At 43.3% G+C, this 8,691-nt stretch overlaps 1 pseudogene; it reads right to left on the reverse strand.

The window, feature by feature from the left end:
• Nucleotides 1-3,004: 3,004 nt before the first annotated feature.
• Nucleotides 3,005-3,121, reverse strand: LOC145416146 (5S ribosomal RNA; annotated as a pseudogene).
• Nucleotides 3,122-8,691: the final 5,570 nt, after the last annotated feature.

Here is an 8,691-nt window from a genome sequence, read left to right on the forward strand (position 1 = left end):
CTTGTGCATCTTGATAGTAAGCTGGTTTCACGATCAAGATGGACTTACTAGCATTAGGGTAGTAACCTATTTCAGGGCCATGAGATGTTACAAGGTCGGTCCCACCATTTCCTCACATCCTCAACCTTGCCAGCACCCGTGAGATCATCTGCGTAGGCTACCTGTATTACATTGGTGGCCTCGTATTTGATCTCTTTTGCAGCACTGTCATCGCCAGGGGGTACATAGCCATGGCAACGGGGTCCCCCTGGGTAGTTCCTTCTGTTGACTGGATTACACCGACGTCCTGAACCGCTGTCTTACCCACAATGAAGAGGTCTGCTGGTTCTTTGTAGGTGTTTTTCACATATTGGGCAAATGCTGGGCATTTAACCTTGAAATTGTGCAGCAATGCCTCCCGGTTGATGGAATTAAATGTATTTGAGGCATCAACTAATAATACTGCCTCACAGTCCTCTTCCTCAAATATTTTCCTCATGGAGTGAACTGCTGCCTCACCTGCCGGCTGGCCTGCACACACCTGGAGGTTGCCAACTGCCTGCTTCACATCATCTGTCACCACCTCCATGATGCATTTTCCTATAATCCGTCTTAAGACTTCACCCACCCCAATGGGCCTGGATCCAGGATTCTTATCAAGGGGGATTAGTCTGCAAGCCGTCAGTGCTTCGATGTTACTGCACTGACTTGAAGCCAGCTTCCTCGCCAGTGAGGCAATGGTGTTACATAGGTCTGTTGCTGCCTCTCCAAACTTAATGTTACTGAGGATTACTCGCCAAGGTTTTGCATCCAGGCCTGACAGTCCTGCCCCTCCTTGTGTGTGCATTGCCTTCCTCCATACAATATCTCCAGTTATCCTGTCATATATGATGGGATTGGGAGGGTGTAGTTGCCATCAAACTTTGACTGGGCACTTGCTTGTCGTGCAGTCAGGTGTTTTTCTTTTAGTTGTTGCATTGTTTCATCTGTAAGGTCAAGTACTCCTTTTGGTGATTCAGCTGACAGGGATCTTGTTGCCATTGAGACCTGTCCGTGTCTCATTTTGCTGCCGAATATCCTTACCACACCATTGGTATTCTGATTTCTTCTGCCTCGGTTGTTTATTCTCATCTGAAAGGCCCTTGCTTCCTCAAGTAGATTGTCGATTTCACCTATTTTCCATGTTTCAACCCGCCATTGGATGGCCTTAATATTTTCTGCACTGCTAGCTCTTGGGGGGGGGGGGGTCTTGTTGAGGAAGAGATGTGGTATTAGTGCAAGGACCTTAAGAGAGAATGAGGCAATGGGTGTGTTATTGTTGTAGTTGGCTATCAGGCGAGTGATTTCCTTAATCATGTCAGTTGTAGCATTGCATTTGGGAGGTTCAAAAAGGTTACTTGACGACCATCCAACTATTTCATTATATGTTGTGTTCACCCAGGTTACTGCATTTTCTCGGGATTTGCCCATCCAGTATGTGGGACGACCTTCTCGCACAAACCTCTGAGGCTGTTCTGCTTCCTCGTTGTTTGTGTCACTACCGTTCTGAGGACATATAATACCTGGATGATTCCCTCTTTCTGGCACTCCTCTGTGGTGGTCTTCATCCTGAGATTCATTTCTATTATAAACTTCGTGATGTTCCTCACCCCCAACTTCACTACTATTCACATCCCCATGGTGATTTAACCCACCCAGCGCTTCCATATCTCTCGCATCTTGGCGTCCATCCCTATCCCTCGCTTCAACACGGGGACATTCACCACCACGCATGTCCGTGTGATCGTGCATATTGTCAGTGGCCGCCCCATCAATTTCCATGTCACTAATCTGTCGCCTGCCATATTGGAAGCGGTCAAGTGCTGCTTCTGGTGGGCTGTGATTCTTTAACACATTCGTACAGAAAGGTCCCATCCTACAGTATGTACACGGTGACCTATTTGTTGCACATGAGCACCTGATACACTTATGCTGCCTACTGGAGCACTGACAATAATACTGTGGCGTGGCCAGGGTGTTAATAAAGTTTTTATACTGTGGTATAGTATTAATAATAATAATTATGGCTACTTTTTGTAGTACTTTTAAAAGAAAATTAAATATAATGTTACTAGAACTACTGTTTTATTATACAGTTCTTAATTTAAGATTTGATATAAATGAAGAATGTGCTTGTTTTACTTCTATTTTTATAGATAATATGATTAAGTTATGAAGCTGTTTGCTCGTTTTTCTCTAGTTTTGCACATCAGTTAATATCAAATTTTTCTGTCTTATACTAATAATCGACTGAACTGATACTGTTATGTATCTAAAGTTTGATTTGAATTAAAACAACGCTTCTTTATTTAAGGGTTAAGTAGGTGGCCAATAGGTGTGGTGCAATACCGTGGAGCCTTGTTTAATGGTAATGGGTCTTCAGGCGTTACGGTGTAGGGGCGAGGGTGGTGTGTGGCGTAGCGGCAGTGTGTGTGTGTGTGTGTGTGTGTGTGTGTGTGTGTGTGTGTACAGTAGTTTAGTGATACTGGGTCTTCGGACGCTATGGTATAGGGGTGAGTGTGGTGTGGTGTGTGGTGTTGGGACAGTGTGTGTGTTGGTGTTGTGACATGTGATGTGTGATGTGTCTTTGTGGTGTGTTGTGGGGGTAAGATAGAGGCACCTTGGTTTACTAAGGCACATTGGCATTAACAAGGTTTGTTTACTACTTCTTTTTATTACAAAAGAGAATTTTCAGAGGGTTGAGTAAGTAGTTCTAGTTTGTATGTTATGGAGCTTACATTAGTCCTATTATATAGATATTATATTAAAAATACTCTTATTACTATTGTATTTAATAATAATAGTGTATTTAAAACTAGGGTACTATGATTAAATTTGTTATTTAATTGAAGTTATATTTATTCAATCATTCATTCATTCATTGCCAGACGCCATGTATCCCAAACGGGGTGGCCAAGGGCTTAGAGTTAATTGTTTTACAGGGAGGGGCACTAATTCTCCACCAACCCCACTTGGCACGTAGGGATGCCAACAGCATCTGGTGTTCCCAGGCGGTCACCCATTCATGTACTAACCAGACCCAACGTTGCTTAACTTCGCTGATCAGACGGGAAGCGGTGTACTCAACGTGGTATTTATTAATTTCATATATTAAGATTAAAGTTTTAATTATTACTTTACTATTTATCACTATATTATAGACTTATCTACTGTGATTGGTTATATATTTGTATGATGAGATTCTATGTACAATATGTTTTATAGTTATTTAGGAACAGTCATTGTGTGTGTGTCTGTATGTATGATGTGTTTACATTACTGTGTCATCTAAGGTGTGTGTGAATTCCCTACCTAAATGTTTTTGTATGCCACACTTCTATACCACCTGGCTATGCTGGTGGTGTGTATGTAGGAGATTGTTGTATCGTTAGTGGTAGTTGTTGTTATATTTAGTGTTTGATACAGTGTTTATAAATCGTATTATTAGATGGTGTGAATGATATTAATCAGTGGTGATATTCAGTGTGTGATAACAGCTGATGTGTTAGGGAAATGGAGTTAATATTTCAAGGATAATGGAGTGAGCAAGAGGTGTGTGACAGGCATCCCTCGTCTCATTGTTATTTGTGGACAAAGTTAAAAATTGAAAAATGGGCTTCAGAGAGGTACTTATTTTGTAAGTGAGGGTGGCGATACTTATATTCTGGGTGTGTGGGGCAGCACACATGTGGTGGCGGGGTTCCGGGTGGCTGATGATATAATGTATGGTGTTGACACCAGTCCAGATAACCCTCTCAGGTCAGCACCTCGCTCGCTAACCGTCCCTGCACACACACACACATTTCCTTCCCCTCACACCATACTTTTTACACTTTTTCAAATTTTCCAAGCTTTATATAGCTGATATTTAGATTTTCTTTCACATATGCATCGGTGTCCACTTTATGCTGCAGTGGGTATCAATTTCTAAGAGCCCACAATTATTTTTACTATGATTTCGAGACGATAACACGGAGCGCCTGGCACACGTCCTCTCATTCCGCCACCCAGAAAGCGCTGTTACTACTACTACTACTACTACTACCACTACTTTTTTTTTTTAAATCACCTCCATCCATTAGTGAATTATATTGTGAAGATCAAAACCAACCTTCCTAATACAGTTCACCATTTGAAGTTGTAATGTGAAGGTTAACACTAACCCTCATATTACAATCCGTTGGCCCCAAGCACGCCAAAGGCTGTGGTTACCAGCCATCTACAGTACTATTACTATTATTATTATTATTTTTTTATTGATATTGCAGTGTAAATAAAGACATTAAACTATTGGAGTCGCTGGTCTATGCGACTCTCGACCACTGTAGCCTCGTAATCCATACCCACCAGAGAGACAGGCCTGAGGGCTGTGATCTTGTGCCTCTGAGACATAGCAGAGCAGACCTCACGAGGGAGAATGAGAGTCGACATCTCATCCAGGCCATAACAGAACTCTACGATTGACGTTTCTTCTCAGAAAGATCCTCTGCCAGTCTCGAATAGAATCTCACTGCCTCCGGACCCATCCCACCTGATGTCGTGAACACGAGGGGAGTGAATCGACCGTGGTCCACATGTTGGATCCTTTCTTGATAATTTCTATTTTTTTCTTCCTCATTCCTCTTGTGTGCAGCTTCGAGAGACAGTTCACGATGACATGCTGCCATGGGATCGAATATCCTGATGTCGAAGAACACCCTCTGCCCCCGTGTCCAGAAACCTCGAGCACTGACACCCACTATTGCATCATTTGATGTGTTTGCTGTTCTGTGGGTGAAGTGCTCGCCGTCCAGGGGTAGCAGAGCTGGCTCAGTCGTGACATCATAGCATATTTCCTGCAGCATTTTGGCAGTGAGGTCGCGTACTTCATCGTCTCGGATGCAAGCAAAGCCTCTCTTCTTGCATACCATTGCATGGTTTGCATCAAAGGCAGTGCCACAAGCACAGTGTTGAGGTAGGTTTTCTATTGGCCACCCATATCACAAGGCTATGGCATCAATAAATTCTGGTTTGTTGAAGTGGAAGCCCTTTGCCTTGAGAGGCAGGGTTGTGAGCCAGTTCGATGCCACAACCTCCTGTGCAATTTCAACTCTTCTGCACTGGTCCGGTGTTAGATGTTCGGTTATGTGCTGCAGTTGGTCTTTTTGTCTTGCTTCACGCTCCTTGCTTATCTGTGTCTTTATGTCTTTCTGGCTTTGGTGGTCGATTTCACTCGTCTCAACCTGGGCGCAGATCTTCTGTGACAAGGATTCGGTGAGCATGAGTGAATTTCTGTGTTCATAGCATGCCACGGCTACTGGATTTATAATGCCAAGATCTCCCATCCTGGGTGGTAGTGCTAGAAGGTCCCTCTCTTCTGGTGTGGGGATATGGCCATTGGTTAGAGATGAGAGGAATGAATCCCTGATTGCATTCTCCAGTAGTTGTAGCAGCAACTCGATGTCTGGTATGGTCCTCATCACGAAGGTCCACTTGTGCTTTACACCATAGGTAAATGCACTGTATGCTGCATGGGGTTCTGTTTTTACGTGGCTGGATAGTGTATGAATTTTTTCTACCCATATCTTTACCTTATCACTCATATATTTGTCTTTGAATTCCTTGGTTCCAGTCACAGCCCCTAGATGCCTCTGACCTTCCTTAGTCACTATCAAGTTTGTGCCTCTAAATGCATCTTGTGCATCTTGATAGTAAGCTGGTTTCACGATCAAGATGGACTTACTGGCATTAGGGTAGTAACCTATTTCAGGGCCATGAGATGTTACAAGGTCGGTCCCACCACTTCCTCACATCCTCAACCTTGCCAGCACCAGTGAGATCATCTGCATAGGCTACCTGTATTATATTGATGGCCTCGTATTTGATCTGTTGTTGCAGCACTGTCATCGCCAGGGGGGACATAGCCATGGCAATGGGGTCCCCCTGGGTAGTTCCTTCTGTTGACTGGATTACACCGACGTCCTGAGCCGCTGTCTTAACCACAATGTAGAGGTCTGCTGGTTCTTTGTAGGTGTTTTTCACATATTGGGCAAATGCTGGGCATTTAACCTTGAAATTGTGTAGCATTGCCTCCCGGTTGATGAAATTAAATGCATTTGAGGCATCAACTAATAATACTGCCTCACAGTCCTCTTCCTCAAATATTTTCCTCATGGAGTGAACTGCTGCCTCACCTCCTGCCGGCTGGCCTGCACACACCTGGAGGTTGCCAACTGCCTGCTTCACATCATCTGTCACCACCTCCATGATGCATTTTCTTATAATCCGTCTTAAGACTTCAGCCACCCCGATGGGCCTGGATCCAGGATTCTTATCAAGGGGGATTAGTCTGCTAGCCGTCAGTGCTTCGATGTTACTGCACTGACTTGAAGCCAGCTTCCTCGCCAGTGAGGCAATGGTGTTACATAGGTCTGTTGCTGCCTCTCCAAACTTGATGTTACTGAGGATTACTCGCCAAGGTTTTGCATCCAGGCCTGACAGTCCTGCCCCTCCTTGTGTGTGCATTGCCTTCCTCCATACAATATCTCCAGTTATCCTGTCATTTATGATGGGATTGGGAGGGTGTAGTTGCCATCAAACTTTGACTGGGCACTTGCTTGTCGTGCAGTCGGGTGTTTTTCTTTTAGTTGTTGCATTGTTTCATCTGTAAGGTCAAGTACTCCTTTTGGTGATTCAGCTGACAGGGATCTTGTTGCCATTGAGACCTGTCCGTGTCTCATTTTGCTGCCGAATATCCTTACCACACCATTGGTATTCTGATTTCTTCTGCCTCGGTTGTTTATTCTCATCTGAAAGGCCCTTGTTTCCTCAAGTAGATTGTCGATTTCACCTATTTTCCATGTTTCAACCCGTCATTGGATGGCCTTAATATTTTCTGCACTGCTAGCTCTTGGGGGGGGGTCTTGTTGAGGAAGAGATGTGGTATTAGTGCAAGGACCTTAAGAGAGAATGAGGCAATGGGTGTGTTATTGTTGTAGTTGGCTATCAGGCGAGTGATTTCCTTAATCATGTCAGTTGTAGCATTGCATTTAGGAGGTTCAAAAAGGTTACTTGACGGCCATCCAACTATTTCATTATATGTTGTGTTCACCCAGGTTACTGCATTTTCTCGGGATTTGCCCATCCAGTATGTGGGACGACCTTCTCGCACAAACCTGTGAGGCTGTTCTGCTTCCTCGTTGTTTTGTGTCACTACCGTTCTGAGGACGTATAATACCTGGATGATTCCCTCTTGCAGGTTCTCCTCTGTGGTGGTCTTCATCCTGAGATTCATTTCTATTATAAACTTCGTGATGTTCCTCACCCCCAACTTCACTACTATTCACATCCCCATGGTGATTTAACCCACCCAGCGCTTCCATATCTCTCGCATCTTGGCGTCCATCCCTATCCCTCGCTTCACCACGGGGACATTCACCACCACGCATGTCCGTGTGATCGTGCATATTGTCAGTGGCCGCCCCATCAATTTCCATGTCACTAATCTGTCGCCTGCCATGTTGGAAGCGGTCAAGTGCTGCTTCTGGTGGGCTGTGATTCTCTAACACATTCGTACAGAAAGGTCCCATCCTACAGTATGTACACGGTGACCTATTTGTTGCACATGAGCACCTGATACACTTATGCTGCCTACTGGAGCACTGACAACAATACTGTGGCGTGGCCAGGGTGTTAATAAAGTTTTTATACTGTGGTAAAGTATTAATAATAATAATTATGGCTACTTTTTGTAGTACTTTTAAAAGAAAATTAAATATAATGTTACTAGAACTACTGTTTTATTATACAGTTCTTAAATTAAGATTTGATATAAATGAAGAATGTGCTTGTTTTACTTCTATTTTTATAGATAATATGATTAAGTTATGAAGCTGTTTGCTCGTTTTTCTCTAGTTTTGCACATCAGTTAATATCAAATTTTTCTGTCTTATACTAATAATCGACTGAACTGATACTGTTATGTATCTAAAGTTTGATTTGAATTAAAACAACGCTTCTTTATTTAAGGGTTAAGTAGGTGGCCAATAGGTGTGGTGCAATACCATGGAGCCTTGTTTAATGGTAATGGGTCTTCAGGCGTTACGGTGTAGGGGTGAGGATGGTGTGTGGCGTAGCGGCAGTGTGTGTGTGTGTGTGTGTGTGTGTGTGTGTGTGTACAGTAGTTTAGTGATACTGGGTCTTCGGACGCTATGGTATAGGGGTGAGTGTGGTGTGGTGTGTGGTGTTGGGACAGTGTGTGTGTTGGTGTTGTGACATGTGATGTGTGATGTGTCTTTGTGGTGTGTTGTGGGGGTAAGATAGAGGCACCTTGGTTTACTAAGGCACATTGGCATTAACAAGGTTTGTTTACTACTTCTTTTGATTACAAAAGAGAATTTTCAAAGGGTTGAGTAAGTAGTTCTAGTTTGTATGTTATGGAGCTTACATTAGTCCTATTATATAGATATTATATTAAAAATACTCTTATTACTATTGTATTTAATAATAATAGTGTATTTAAAACTAGGGTACTATGATTAAATTTGTTATTTAATTGAAGTTATATTTATTCAATCATTCATTCATTCATTGCCAGACGCCATGTATCCCAAACGGGGTGGCCAAGGGCTTAGAGTTAATTGTTTTACAGGGAGGGGCACTAATCCTCCACCAACCCCACTTGGCACGTAGGGA

The sequence above is a fragment of the Coenobita brevimanus genome, chromosome 104 (assembly GCF_032717465.1).
Source record: "Coenobita brevimanus isolate Jiangsu-jjx chromosome 104, ASM3271746v2, whole genome shotgun sequence".
Classification (NCBI taxonomy): domain Eukaryota; kingdom Metazoa; phylum Arthropoda; class Malacostraca; order Decapoda; family Coenobitidae; genus Coenobita; species Coenobita brevimanus.